This window comes from Mustela erminea, chromosome 8 (genome assembly GCF_009829155.1).
Source record: "Mustela erminea isolate mMusErm1 chromosome 8, mMusErm1.Pri, whole genome shotgun sequence".
NCBI lineage: Eukaryota > Metazoa > Chordata > Mammalia > Carnivora > Mustelidae > Mustela > Mustela erminea.
Window position 1 is genome coordinate 99,134,629 of NC_045621.1, and position 15,480 is coordinate 99,150,108.

General features: G+C 37.8%; 1 protein-coding gene across 4 annotated transcripts in view; it reads left to right on the forward strand.

Annotated features, from left to right (window-relative positions):
• The window catches only part of DPP10 (dipeptidyl peptidase like 10), a 1,361,251-nt gene that overhangs the window by 762,150 nt on the left and 583,621 nt on the right, over nucleotides 1-15,480 (forward strand). The window lies entirely within an intron of this gene.

The following is a 15,480-nucleotide window of genomic DNA, read 5'->3' on the forward strand; positions in this document are numbered from 1 at the left end:
TGTTGGCCCCTGTCAGGGCTGCACACATACTGCCAGGCCTGTGGGCCTGACCAAGAGCGTATTGGAGGAGGCAGGTCTGCTGGGGAACATGGGGTGGAGGAAGCAGAGTCAGTAGGGTTTGAATGGGTCTGCTGTGGAAGGAGACCTGGAGCCAGGCCTGGCCGGAGGGTGCCTATAGGAGAACACAGAGGCTGGACACAGTGTTAGCAAGTGTTGGGCATTGCACTGGTTCCTACAGGTAGCCCTGTATTTATGCTGGGAGGTGGGGGAACGAAATATTGCCTGCCATGTCCTGTGCTCATGGAGAAATCTCTCAAGGTTCCCTGTCCCTCCAGCACATGCTCTGAGATTTATAAACAGATCTCCCGCCCACATATCCCAGGTGTTTTTCAAACTGCTTGCTTCTATGCTGTAGCTGTGCAGGCTGTTTGTTGTTCAGTCTCTTTAAGGGCAAGGACTTAGTTTCCTCTGGCTCTCCAGGCCCTTCCAGAACTGAGCCTGCTGATTTTTTAAAATCCCATGTTTTGAGTCATGCTGATTTTAAAAACTCTCAGAATTCGGCCTCTCTGGTTTTCAAAGCCAAATGTTACAGGCACTTTTTTTTTTTTTTCCCCATTGTAGGCTCCCCAGTGTGGTAGTCTGTTTCTCTTAGCTCTCTGCGCCTGTGGGGTCCCTTCTTCCTGTAGACAGTCCCTCATGTTCCTTTAGCTTCTGACTACATCTCTGTTCTTCCTACCCTCTTTGATGTGGCCTCTTCTCTACATTTAGCTGTGGAGAGTTTATTCTGACAGTCTTTGGGTGGTTTTCTGGGTTATTTACACTGTGTGAATGTTATCTAGTTGTATCTGTGGGGTGGGGTAAGCTTAGGACCTTCCCACTCAGCCATCACCCCAGAAGTCCCTGAAACTATTTTTGAAATGGTAATTTATCCCTGGGCCACAAAACTACTCAATTTGCCAACCTACCTGGGTGGCTCAGTTGGTTAAGCAGCTGCCTTCGGCTCAGGTCATGATCCCAGCCTCCTGGGATCGAGTCCCGCATCGGGCTCCTTGCTCAGCGGGGAGCCTGCTTCTCCCTCTGCCTCTGCCTGCCATTCTGTCTGCCTGTCCTCGCTCTCTCCCCCCGCCTCTCTCTGATAAATAAATAAAATCTTAAAAAAAAAAAAATAAATAAAAAAATAAAAAATGTTTTACCAGTTTGTGTGGCTATAAAGTCAAAGATCAAGTTTGAACAAGAAAAATGAAGATTTTTTATGGATGTATTCTGGAATTTCTCTAAATGGCTCTTAACACAATTGGATTTGCTAGGAGAGATAACACCCATTGTGGTGAGTAAGGGATTGGGCTTTGACACATGCCAACCAAGACTTAGAGGCTTGGCCTGCTCCTTCCTGGTTGTGTGACTTTAGGTAAGAAAGGATAATGATAATAGATAAGCAGGCTCCAGGTTTCTTCCTTGTAAAATGGCCCAAGTAGCAGTGCCCACCTGAGAAGACAGTTGTGAGACAACACAATGAAAATCACTTAGCATACCCATACCCTGAATAAATGTCCATTGGTTAGTAGTATCATTACCATTTCCTCACTTATACTCGTTCCTTCTGAGATTAGTCATACATCATCTGTCATACAGTGCAGACACATTTTCGATTTAGTAACATTGACTTGCTTTGCTTATTGAATTGTGTTCAGTATGTACTCTATATATGTTATAGAATCCAAGGAATAGCACACAATATACATATTACATGTAATATATATAGTCAAGTATGTAGAATATATATTATAGAGTATATAACTCAAGGAATCCTCTTTTTTTTTTCCCCTTTTCTACTTACAATATTGACATTTGGAGGACATTCGCTGTATATTCTTTCATTTAATATGGCAGTAGTGTGTACTGATTGGCAGTTGGTTGTGTACATCAGAAGCAATAAAGTTAATGCTGCTTCAGTACATTCCTATTTCGCCAATATATTTGCTTTCAATCTCACTAAGAAACAAATGGTGTCAAAGTTTGGGTTAAATGCAGAAATAACCTGTTAGCAATTTGCTTGTTGTTGTTGTTGTTGTTGTTGTTGTTTTGTTTCTTGGTGTGTGGGAGGCAGCCAATGCTTTATTTGAGTGGTTGAAATGTTATCCCATTCAATATATTATCATTTTCTTATTTAATAAGTAAATGTTAGTTAACAGTACTTGGTACTATGGCTGTTTAGCACCTTGTGCAAAAGACAGGTCAGAACCATTTGCTTTGTTAAGTGTGCATTCAGCATTATGCAAAAACAGTAACCCAGGATGCGTGGTTTAGCTGTGACCTTAGCCTGCAATTATTTCTCAATGAAGCTTTGCCAAAGCTTTTGTCAAGTATTTGTACCTTACCCACCAATTAGCTCATTTTCAAGTTGTAAGGTTAATCTCTATCTACATTACCTTTAGACCAAGTACTTATTGTTCCCTTAAGCACTTTAGTACTTGAGAAACTCCTTGGTGTGGACTTCCTTGCCCAAGTCTGTTATGGCATGCCCTGCTGACATAGGCTCCTGTGAAGATGTGAGGTGGTCTTAGATTAGGCAGTGAGGATGGGGGCAGTTTACTTTATGGAGAGAATCAGCCCGATATGCATCGCATGGACACTGTCTCCTTTTGCCAAAGGACACACACTGGTCATTCAGATCAGAGACAGCCTTCAGTTACTATGACTGAAATGCAACACTTTGATCTGCGTCTTCTTAGATTCAACATAAACTTTTGTGGAGCATCCCTTTGAAAAGTCCATGCTGTCACTCAGGGGGTCACTATATAGTAGTATACTCTTCTAAATCATTTTACACTCTTTTAGTATGAGAGGAAATGATATTTTTATGTTCGGTAGAATGGTAATCTATGTAACAATAGTGTGAAACCGCTGGTCATCAATTGCTACCTACCCGAAGTACATACAAGTATGCTAAAATGTCTTTTACTTCACTATGTTTTTATTATAATAAAGTTTTTATCAGTGTGTATATACATACTTGGTTGTATTTGTTCATAAATTCTTAAACTAACATGGTTATACATGCTGTGTCTTAAGTGAGTTCAGTGAGTTCTATATTTCATTCTGATTCGGAGAAATGCTTGAGTTACATTGACTTTATCACATATGAAATTAAGAGTCTGTTTTACTTCTCTTTCAGAATTATATGAATGGTTCGTTTGTGTTAGTACAAAGTGAAGACCCACCACATGACTAGCCATGCCCATGAATATTTAATTTTTATTACTCTGGGATACTTTAAGTGAATTCTTAATATAACCCTCATATGGCCTGTAGAATATAGTTGAAGGGATGATGGTGCAGTTACAGGAGAGTAGAGTTTCCATAACGGTGAAAGGAAAAGTCTTCACCGAGGACTCATTTAGTTAGCTGGGGTATTTACCCACCTCTGGCTCTATCAGGATACAATGCAACTTCATTTCACAGAATTTCAGAATTAGTATGAGATACCTTGGAGGAGGAAGTCTTGTTCTTGGCTACCATTAATTTAGAAAAAAATTGAGACTGCAAACTCAAACACGTTACTGACTTATTTTCAAATTTTTTGTTTGTAAGAAACTGCTCGTGTCTGTATCCTCTCTCACCTCCCTGCAGTGTGAAGGGGTAATAAGAGCAATCTGTCCTCACCTTTAAGGCTTCAGGGACTGTCTTCTATCAGATCTTCATGGATCTATATGTGATTGCTTTATCCATCTTCTTCCTGACTGATAATGTACATCTATCTTTCTTCTTTTCAGATTAAGATTTTTTTTTTCTTATTTTTATTCCTTGTGACTCAGAAGTGGTTCTTCTGGCATTTTTGTTAAATCATGTAATTTTGTTGTTTAATGATTTTAGTTGGAAAGAATAAAGTCTATATTTTTCTTTGTGATCTTGTCCTAATTCCACTTTGTTTTGTTTCTAGTTGTTTTCCTGCAATTAATATTTATGTTTGTGAACATCCCTGTGCTTAGTCCTTTGAATAGTAATAGAAGCATTCCAGTGGACAGTATGTTCAGTATGACCGGCAGATATCCATATCCTAAGTACTAGAATGGTAAGCTTAGATGGGTAGTACCTTGATTGTTGTTGGAGTGTTTACTATAATCACTAGATTTTTAGGAATTTGATGAGCTTGATAAACTGACTTGGGTCTCTGAGGCACTGAGATAAGGGCAGGGTTTATAGATGGAAAAAATAGGTTGTTATTTTTTTTTATTATTAAAATAAGGGCACTTAATTTTTTTAAACAGTATTTAACATTTGGATGTCAGTTATGCAGAGAAATTCTGCTTGAGAAGCAAGCCTTCCATGCAGAGGAATTGGGAAGCAGACTTGAAGCTGTAACATAACAACCTGGCACATGTGGCCAGTGGGTTGGAAAGTGCCATGCAAATTGGGAACGGTTGTGGCTGTGGAATGAATGGGGGTTTGGTCTGGGTGCCAAGTCAATGTAAGGAATGAAAGCTACATCCCCTGAAGATGGTTTAGTGACAACCCTGGCTTTCAGCAAGTTGATGAAAAGCTTTATTATTCCAGTTCTGCGGCAGTTGCAGGAATCCTTTGGGGGGTTAAGCTTAACCAAGAGTATTACCTCATTTGCACAGAACTTTAAAAAATTTCAGTGATTGATTTTATAAATATACAAGTGTCTGACTTAGCATAATCAAAAACATGCATTAAAATATTTAAGAGTTTAATTGCAATATACCTTTCAAATCGATACATAGCATCTGTTTGGATTTATCCCTTTATCTGTAAGATAAGCTTCTATTAATCCTCAAGACCTAATTCACATGTTAATTTCCCATCTTCTCCTAGGTAAATTGTTTTCACTGTAGGGTTTTACCAAGATATTTTATAAGTAGGTGCAAAGAGGAGACATCAGACAACCTAATCGTGAATCCTAGGTCTGCTAATTATCAGCTATTTGACCTTAGGTAGCCATGTCATGGCTTTAAATCTTCATTTCTTCATCTATAAAATGATAAAATAGTAGCTATTCCATAATAGTTATTGGACTTCTTTTGGGAGTAATCAATGACATAGCGTATGGTAAACGTGTATAAAGTGCTTGTCGTATAAAGCTCATTTAATGTTCTGTTTTTGTAAGTGGTAGTTACTATTATTTACTTAAGACTTATAACATTTTTAACTTTTTGCTTGTAGACTACTTCCTCTGTTATGCTGGGACTCTTTCCATGTAGGAATAACTTCCTATGTATTGGTCTTCCTCAGTAGCTAAGATGTGTTCTGAAAATAGGTATTTTATTAATTGAGGGTGAATAAAGAAAGAATGCCATTCCTTTACAAAAGACTGCCAGATGGACTTACCTGACACAGACTCAGTCTTATTTTATCTCCGTGCCACCCATCACCTGTCCTCAAGCATCTGCTATCCCGAACGTGAAAAGCTCTTTGGAGAACTATATCCCCGATGTTGGTTCTGTGTATATACAGTCTATATATTGAACCTATTTTGTCTCCAAAACACACTCTGGGTTCACATGTCTTTTTGTCTTTGCTCACACAGTTTTTGCTTACTCATATCTAGGGTTGTCCTTGCCTTATTTTTTTGTCTAACCTACTTATTCCAAGACTCAGCTCAGACATCACCTTTTCTCACACTTCCAGTTAGGTGTCTATACATCTGCTCCATGCTCTGTTTTGCCTACTTCTCATACTACATAACTTTTTTGTTATTCAGTTTTTGTCTCTCACCCATGAGATTGTGTTCTTTTCAAGGGCAGGCACAATTCCAGTGTCTCAGTTAATTACAAATGTTTTGTCAGAGAGTTAGTTCTCAGTTCCTTGAAAAGACTCAATGAACATGTGTTGAGCTGAACTGAATATTTTATATAGTTTCACTTTCTTGATACAGCTTTTTGACATGTATTCAAAAGGATGCAATTACTGTATTTGCATTTGCCTGTGTAAAATGTTACTTCAAGGCCCTTGTAACTTAGCTGTCAGATATATGTAAAAAAATGAACTCAAGAAATAAGTAACTTTGAGTTCTTGGGAAAGAAAAAGGATTTGGTTCTTCTTGAAGCATGATCTCTAGCTTTACATATCTTTTCTATGATTTTAATCAATGTATGACTATGTATAGCAAACGAGTTTGCTAGATCCTTACATTTTCTAGAAAAATTTTCATTCTCATACTTCTGTTTATACTTGACTTCTTTGGAGCATGACATTTGAATAAAATATACACCTTAGGGAAAATACATTTCTTTTCAGTTATATGATTTCTGGTTATTGTACCAGCATAAAATTTAAAGCAGTAGCCAGCTGTGTCAAATTTTGTGAAGAAATAAAATATCCTTTAATAAACCAAGAAATTAATTGATTTCTTAAAAGGTTTTCCTAAGCTCCCCAACCAGCACTCCCCCCCCAAAATTCCAGCATCATCTAAGTAATTCTAATGCTGTAAAGTTTCCAACCTCCTTTAAAATAAATTAGTTGGAAGCAGTTAGATCTTATTCCCTTTCAGTCCATGCACCAAGCTGTATCTTCCATCTAAACGTTTTTCCTTGAGAACGTTCAAGGAAATCCTCTGTAGAGTGGTATATACTGGAAATAATTGTAACACACTATACTTCCAATTTCCAATTTCCTATGTCTAATGTTTGGTTCCCTAATGTTCATGAACTATAAGTCAGTTTTGTGATGACTGTTTTTTGGCCATTGTTTAAACAAATAGTGCTACTGAATGGAATTGTGTTTTAATTGAGAGAAACACCATGTAGTTTTTATAGTATTTTTTCTTTCCTAAAGGGGCCAACATTGGATGTTCAAATTGAAATCAATCAACCTATTAGTGCTAGAAGCATTGATATTACCTACCCTAATAGCCATGATCATTGCACACCAAATTACATTGAGTGCTTAATATACACTAGGCTCTGTGTTCATTGATAACATGTACAAAGTTCTTTATCAAAGTAAAAGGCAACTATTATATCTGTTTTTTAGGTAATAAACAGGGCCACGAAGAGTTCACAGTTACATAACTTAAAGAGTGGAAATAGATTTCAGTTCTACAGCATAAGATCATAAACACTCATAACATAGGTTTGCATTTGCCTGTTTGTATCTGAGGTTTTAGGTTGAGTAATTTTGGTTTTTAGACCATGAAATGAGGAAAATTATACTACATCAATTTCCCCACTATTTATTACACAATAGGGATGCAATTAATTTTTGCATCCCAGTCTTGAGAATATGTGCATATTTACATAGGTTCAAGATTCCCAGCTCTGATTTTAAGTATGTTTCTATATTTATTTTACTTCAGGCCACAAATATATACCTTCATTTTTATTACTGATCTTTCTTGTCCATGGTCCTGAAATCCAGAAACCTGCATAAAGAATAACAACAACAACAACAATAATAATATGGAGCCATATTCATCAACTGTTGAGATGATTGATATTTATCTTTTGTGGTATCTAACATAGAGAGGTTTATAATTCTTAAAATCTTACCCTAAATCCTCAGTTTAGAAGTTGGGAGAACTTGGGGTACCCGGGTGGCTCAGTTGGTTAAGCGTCCGACTTTTGGTTTTGGCATGAGATCGAGCCCCACATGGGGCTCCATGCTCGACGTCGAGTCTGCTTGGGAGTCTCTCTCTCCTTGTCCCTCTGTACTCCAGCTGCTTGTGGGTTCTCTCTCTCTCTCTCAAATAAAAATAAATACATCTTTAAAAGTTGGGAAAACTTGGTAATAGAATAAAACAGCCTTATATATGATTAGCCAAATTATGAGGCACAGATAATTAGAGACAGAGCAGAGTTGCATAGTTGACTTGGAAATGAACTGGGAGAGAAATACAACTATACTATCTTATTCTTTCGCCTGTTATGATGTTACCTTGCTTTGGCTCTTACATTAGCAAAGAAGAAAAATTGTCATAAAAAATTTGTCATAAAAACATAAGTGGTTGATTTTTTAAAAAATATTTTATTTGTTTATTTGACAGAGAGATCACAAGTAGGCAGAGAGGCAGGCAGAGAGAAAGGGGGATGCAGGTTCCCCACCAAGGAGAGAACCTGCTGTAGGGCTTGATCCCAGGAGCCTGAGGTCATGACCTGAGCCAGAGGCAGAGGCTTAACCCACTGAGCCACACAGGCACTCCACGTGGTTGAATTTTTTATCAGAATTTATAATCCATCATCAATAGCTAGAGAGTTGTGAACCAGTTAGCCCAACCTAGTTAACTTGCTGTGGTAGAGTGATGGCATGATTCTAATAATACCACCAAGGACTAGGATGAATTAAGTAGCCACTGTGATTTTTATAAGCATCATCCATTTTAATCTTTAACCCATAAAAACTAAAGTTCCTATCATGTAGATGGAGATCCTGATACTCAGGGAGATTTAATTGCCCATTTCCCTTGGCATTGTTGCAAGTTCAGTGTTTGAAGACAGGGTAACACCATAGTCTCTACTCTTAGACGTTATTTTATATTGTCTACTTTGTTCCATACACAACTGTCATCTGCTGGTAGTTAGCAAAATGGTAGGCATGCCTGATGTTGTGAATTCTTGTAAGACAGTAATAAGAAAAAAAATAGTGGAGCCCCTGGGTGGTTTAGTCCATTAAGCATCCTACTCTTAATCTCAGCTAGGACTTGATCTCAGGGAAATGAGAACAAGCCTCACATTGGGCTCCATGCTGGGTGTGGAGCTTACTTAAAAATATATATATATATTTCCAATTTGTCTCATTTTTTTTTTTTTAAGATTTTATTTATTTATTTGACAGAGAGAGATCACAAGTAGGCAGAGAGGCAGGCAGAGAGAGAGAGAGGAGGAAACAGGCTCCCTGCTGAGCAGAGAGCCCGATGTGGGACTCGATCTCAACACCCTGAGATCATGACCTGAGCCGAAGGCAGCGGCTTAACCCACTGAGCCACCCAGGCGCCCCAATTTGTCTCATTTGGGCAGATTTTTTCCATGTGATCTAGTTACATGTTGAGTTTAATATTGTTCTAAGAGAAATGCATTCAGTAAAAATTATTTGTCATCTGTTTATAGGTGATTCTGTATAATATAGGCATAACTAATCCTTGATAGGGGAGCAATATGTCACTGATACAAATGAGCTTGAGAAATTATTGGGCCTGCCTTACCTGTGAGTTTATTTAACTGATATTTCCAAAACCAAGCCCAAACAAAATACACTGTGCTTTTGATGATTCTTGAAAAAGTCAAAGCGGGGAGGTGCCTGGGTGGCTCAGTGGGTTAAGCCACTGCCTTCGGTTCAGGTCATGATCTTGGGGTCCTGGGATTGAGCCCCATATTGGGCTCTCTGCTCAGCGGGGAGCCTGCTTCCTCCTCTCTCTCTGCCTGCCTCTCTGCCTACTTGTGATCTCTCTCTCTGTCCAATGAATGAATAAAATCTTTAAAAAAAAGAAAAAGAAAAGGTCAAAGGGGAAATGTAACAATCATTTGCTATCTCTATACCAGATGCTGCACTATGTATTTCACATAATTTACTTTTAATTATTCTATCCATTCTTCAAAAAAATGCATATATAAATATAATTTATTGATATGTAACTAAAATATTATATAGTTAGTAAATTAGAATTAAAATCATACTGTTTATTTTGGTTCTAAACATCAAAAGGTATTAACTACATCAGCAATGACAAACTTTCCAACCTAGTCCAAATGAATTATGTATTGCATGTCTACTCCAATACATATTTACTTATTTATTTATTTTAAAGGTTTTATTTATTTATTTGACAGAGACCACAAGTAGGCAGAAAGGCAGGCAGAGAGAAAGAGGAGGAAGCAGGTTCCCCGCTGAGCAGGGAGCCCAATGTGGAGCTCAATCCCAGGACCCCTAGGATCATGACCTGAGCCGAAGGCAGAGGCTTTAACCCACTGAGCCACCCAGGAGCTTCTGTATTTATTTTTTGTCCAAAGTGTGTATTCTGTGGTTGTTAGAATTTGTTAACAACGTTTAAAAATTTCACAAAGAAATCCAGATTTCAGTCTTTTGAAATCGTATTCTGGCGGTATTGGATTGCGCAACACTGTGTGTTTTGGTATGTGTTTGTGTATGTGCATATTGATATGCTTCTAGTTGGAGAGAAAAATAGTAAATTAGTGATTGTTTTAATAAAAATATGTGGTACAGTGGACTCAAAAATCTACTCAGTTTTAGGAGTATCTGTGTATATATATAAATCTGTGTGTTTTCTTTTTAACAAATAGGATTAGGGTAACATACAGCATAACTTTGTCATAGTGCACTGGGGAGAGATGCAGGGCCCGATGAGGGAGCTAGAAAGCATGAGTTTAATTATGGCCGTGCCAGTGGCTTTTCAAGGGGATTTTGACAAGTAAATTCTAAATCCAGATAGATTCCTGAAAGTGGAAAAACTAACAGTCCTAGGTACAGTCCACTAAGTGTATAAAAAGCTAAGAAAAGGGGCGGGGGGGTGAGAGGTTGGGGGAACCAGGTGGTGGGTATTAGAGAGGGCACGGATTGCATGGAGCACTGGGTGTGGTACAAAAACAATGAATATTGTTATGCTGAAAAGAAAAAAAAAAAAGACTAAGAAAAAGCCCCTGGGTGGCTCAGTGGGTTAAGCCTCTGCCTTCAGCTCAGGTCATGATCTCAGGGTCCTGGGATTGAGCCCTACATTGGGCTCTCTGCTCAGCAGGAGCTGCTTCTTCCTCTCTCTCTGCCTGCCTCTCTGCCTACTTGTGATCTACAAATAAATAAATAAAATCTTAAAAAAAAATAAAAAGCTAAGAATTAGATAATGCCTGTTATTTATAGCAGTTTGAGGGGAAGAAGTGAACAGTTTCAGGAGACTGTGTCCAAAATGATGACTGAACATCAGACATGTCCCCCTGCAAGGCAGAAAAAGATTAAATGAAAAATAGGAAATCAAAAAGAAACTCGTAAGAAAGAATGTAGTCTACTGGCAACAATATACTTGAAAGTGTGAGGAAACCCTGAGAAATAGAAAGCTGTTGGGATGCAGACTGGGGGGTTAAAAAATAGAGGGGATGTTCTGAGACTTTTCTACAAAAGTGATAATAACACGCACAGAGATGCACCACAATGTGTATCGCAGCAGTACTTGTCATAGAATTTGGAAGCAAAGTTCACTCTCATCAAAACGTGTTCTTTGATAAATCATGCCATATAAATACTTTGAAACATTAATGAAATCATTAAAACGATACTGCAGAATTGTACCAATTAATATAAAAGCTGAAAATCACATTTAATGTATTCAATAAGCATTTATTTAACCCTATGTCTTAGCTAGTATTACAGGTGCTCAGGCGTCAATGATGATCCCAAACTAGCATGAGTTCAGCCCTCTTGGGGCTTACGGTGTGTTAAATGAAAGACATCCATCAAGTAAATAGGGAAATGAATGAATATAAAGTTACAACTGTGAAAACACTGTGAAGATAAAAGTGTGGTCTTAGCAAAGCATGCAAAAGTAATACCTGACCTAACTAGCCTTCCTCTGTCTGAAGGATGAGAGAATTAAGAGTTAAGTATGTGCAAGTCAGGGGTTAACAGTATAGGGAAGAAGAAAAGCTATATAGCTTTTTTTTCTATTTTCAACCTAGAAACTGAAATAAGGCATAGTTGGCTGGCTAGAGATTAGAAAGTAACCGTGAATTTGGGAGAAGTATGACTGGTGAAACTAGTATAAAAAATTGCTAGGTAACAAATACTGAATGTTTACAGTGTATCAAACACTGTGCAGTTATTATATAAAATACTCTCAGTTTTGAAGTAGATATGGCTATTTTCATTTCTACAGACGACAACACTAAATTAAAAATTGACCCCTGGTCACACAATCCTGGCAGAGCTAGGCTTTGAATCCAGGTTGAATTTTTTTCACCACATCGTACTCACCTTTTAGGTATAGGACAGATCATAGTCGATTTATGATATTCCAGACTATTTATCCTAAAAATAAAACAAAACCATTGGCCCATTGGCATTTTAGGTAAATTCCTCTGATGTTTGTGGGGAGGAGTTTTCAAGAGGAAGAAGGGCAGCAGAGAGACTAGTTAGAAGGCTATAAAATACTGCGTAAGACAGTAGTAATTATTAATTAATCATTAATTATTAATTTCTGTGTTAATTAAAAGATCCACTGCCTCACAAATTTACCTTTGGGTTTGTTTTACTGAGAACTCCTAAGTTCTACCCTCTTAGAAAATTTCACTTACACAGTGCAGTATTAGCAACTGTAGTCAGCATGTTATAAATTAGATCCTCAGACATTATTCACCTTAAACTGAAAATTTGTATCCTTTTACCAACCTCTCTTTATTTCTTTAACAGTTTGAACTTGAGAGAACAGTAAAGATGGGGAAAAGATCACAGAGGAAGAGATGCTTAACCAGCAGATTCGATGGTCTTTGTGATGGATTTGTTGAGAGAAGTGAAAGGGAGGTGGTAAAGAGGCCTCAGATTATGACTGATCAGCTAGATGGAAGATGAGACCCTTTTGTAAAATGGGCAACACTGAACAAGGACCAAGTGAGGGCAATGGGCAGGTGCTTGACTCTCATCTTGATGCTTTCAAACACGTTCATGTTAAAACCAAGCAGATGAATATATAGATCTGCAACTCAGGTGATAATTGGGCTAGAGATGTAGATTTGGGAGTCAACTGTGGATAGTTGAAACTGGGGGCTTGAATGAAATTATGCAGAGAAATGTATTAATGGGTATGGCTAAATGTAAGTCACATATTAACAGTAATTCTGTTGCTATAAGTGTTATATATGCTTTTTTCTTTAACTGTAGTTTTTAAACTATTTATTTATTTAGAGAAAATAGGGGAGGGGGAGCAGAGAGGGAAGGAGAGAGAGAATCTTAAGCAGATTCCCCATGGGCTGGAGTCCTGTGTGGGGCTCATTCTCACACCCCGTCCCGCCCTCCCCTCCCCCAGATCATGACCTGAATGGAAATTAAGAGCCAAGCGTTTAACCAACTGAACCACCCACTTGCCCTAGAACCCACAACAACATTTTTTTTTTAAGATTTTTTTTTTTAACTTATTTGAGACACACACATAGAGCATGCAGGAGGGGGAGAGGGAGCGTGAACCTAAAGCAGACTCTATACTGAGCACAGAGCCCAAGGGAGGGCTGGATCTCATGCCCCATGATCATAACCTGAGCCAAAATCAAGAGTCAGATGCCTAGCCTTTGAGCCACCTGGGTGCCCCTACCTGTTCGTATTTTTCTTTTAAATCAAAATTAAATAACTTTTTATTCAACTTTACTGAGACATAGTTTATAAAATTATGTATTTAAAGTATATAACAATGATTTGACTGATTTGACATATGTATATAACAATGATTTGACATATGAATGAATTCCCTTCATGCTTTCTGGAGGAGAAGCATCTATGTATTAATTATTAATTTCTGTGTTAATTAAAAGATCCATTGCCTCACAAATTTAGCTTTTGGTTTGTTTTAGTGAGAACTCCTAAGTTCTACCCTCTTAGAAAATTTCACTTATACAGTGCAGTATTAGCAACTGTAGTCAACATGTTATAAATTAGATCCTCAGACATTATTCATCTTAAACTGAAAATTTGTATCATTTTACCAACCTCTCTTTATTTCTCTTACTCCTCAGCCCCTAACAACCACCATTCTGCTGTCTGTTTCCATGCATTCAACTTCATTTTTCAGATTCCATGTGTAAGTGGTACTATGCAATATTTGTCTTTGTCTGACTTATTTCATTTAGAATAAGACCTCCAGGTTCAATTATGTTGTTGCACATGGAAGGATTTTCTTCTTTTTAAAGGTTGAATTGTATTCCATTGTATATGTTTGCTACATTTTCTTTTACATTCATCTGTAGATGGACACTGAGGTTGTTTTCATACTATTGTGATATAAATGGGGATATAACGAGCTACGAAAGAGACATAAAGGTAGTTTGGGGACACCAGGGTGGCTCAATCAGTTAAGTGCCCACTTTTGATTTTGGCTCAGGTCCTTATTTCTGGATCATGAGATCAAGCCTTACATCGGGCTCCATGCCTGGTTAAGATTCTCTCTCTCTCCCTGGGGCACCTGGGTGGCTCATTAGGTTACACATCCCACTTTTGATTTTAACTCAGGGTCCTGGGATCCGAGCCCCACATGGGGCACTTTGCCCAGTGCAGGGGGGCTGCTTCTCTCTCTCCGTCTGCTCCTTCCCCTGCTTGTTCTTGCTCTCTCTCTCTCAAATAAATATCTTTAAAAGATTCTCTCTTTCCTTCTCCCTCTGCTTTCTCTCTCCAGTTTTCTCTCTCTCTTTCCCTCCCTCTCAAGGAAAAAAAAAAATCTCTCTGAAAAAATGATTCAGTTTCTTTTGGTTTTATACCCACAAGTGTGATTACTGAATCAAATGGTAGTTTTATTTTAAGTTTTTTGTTTTCCATAGTGATGGTACCAGCTTACATTACTATAACAATGCACAGGGGTCCCTCTTTCCATGTCGTCACTAGAATTTATTATATCTTTGCTTTTTAATAATAGATATCCTAACAGACATGAAGTGATAGCTCATTGTGGTTTTGATTGACATTACCCTGATGATCAATGATGTTGAGTACCATTTTATGTACTCATTTGCCATTTGTCACTTGAATGTCTTTGGAAGATGCCTGCACTGATCCTTTGCCCTATTTATTTATTTATTGCTTGTTTGTTTTGTAATTGAGTTGTATGAGTTATGTCTTGGATATTAACCCCTTGTCAGATATGTGCTTCGCAAATATTTTCCTTCATTCCACAGGAATGGGCATTGTTTTGTTGATGGTTTCTTTTGCTCTGCAGAATCTTTTTAGTTTGATGTAGCCCTACTTGTTTCTTTTTGCTTTTGTTGCCTTTGCTTTTGGTATCGAATCTAAAAATTAATTGCTGAGACCAGTACCATGGAACTTAACCCATGTATTTTCTTCCTGGAGTTTTAGTTCTCTGGTTTTATGTTCAAGTCTTTAATCTACTTTGAGCTGATTTTTGTGTATGGTATAAGATGGTGGTCCAATTTCATTTTTTTTTTTTTTTGAGGCTCTTGGGTTTTCCCAGCACCATTTATTGAAGAAACTGTGCTTTCCCTATTGTATATTTTCAGCTCCTTTGTTGAAAAGGAATTGAACATACATACATGGAGTTCTTTCTGTACTCTGTTTTGTTCTGTCACTCTGCACGTCTGTTTTGATGCCACTTTCATACTATTTTGATTACTGTAGCATGTAGTATAGTTTGAAATTAGGAAGTGTGATGTTTCCAGTGTTCTTTCTCAAGGTTGCTTTGGGTATTTGGGTCTTTTTTGGGATAGTTTTATGGGGAAGTTTTGGGATAGTTTTTAAAACTATTTCTGTAAAAAGAAAAAGTCACCAAAGTTTTGAGAGATTTTGTATGAATCTCTAGAGTGTTTTGGA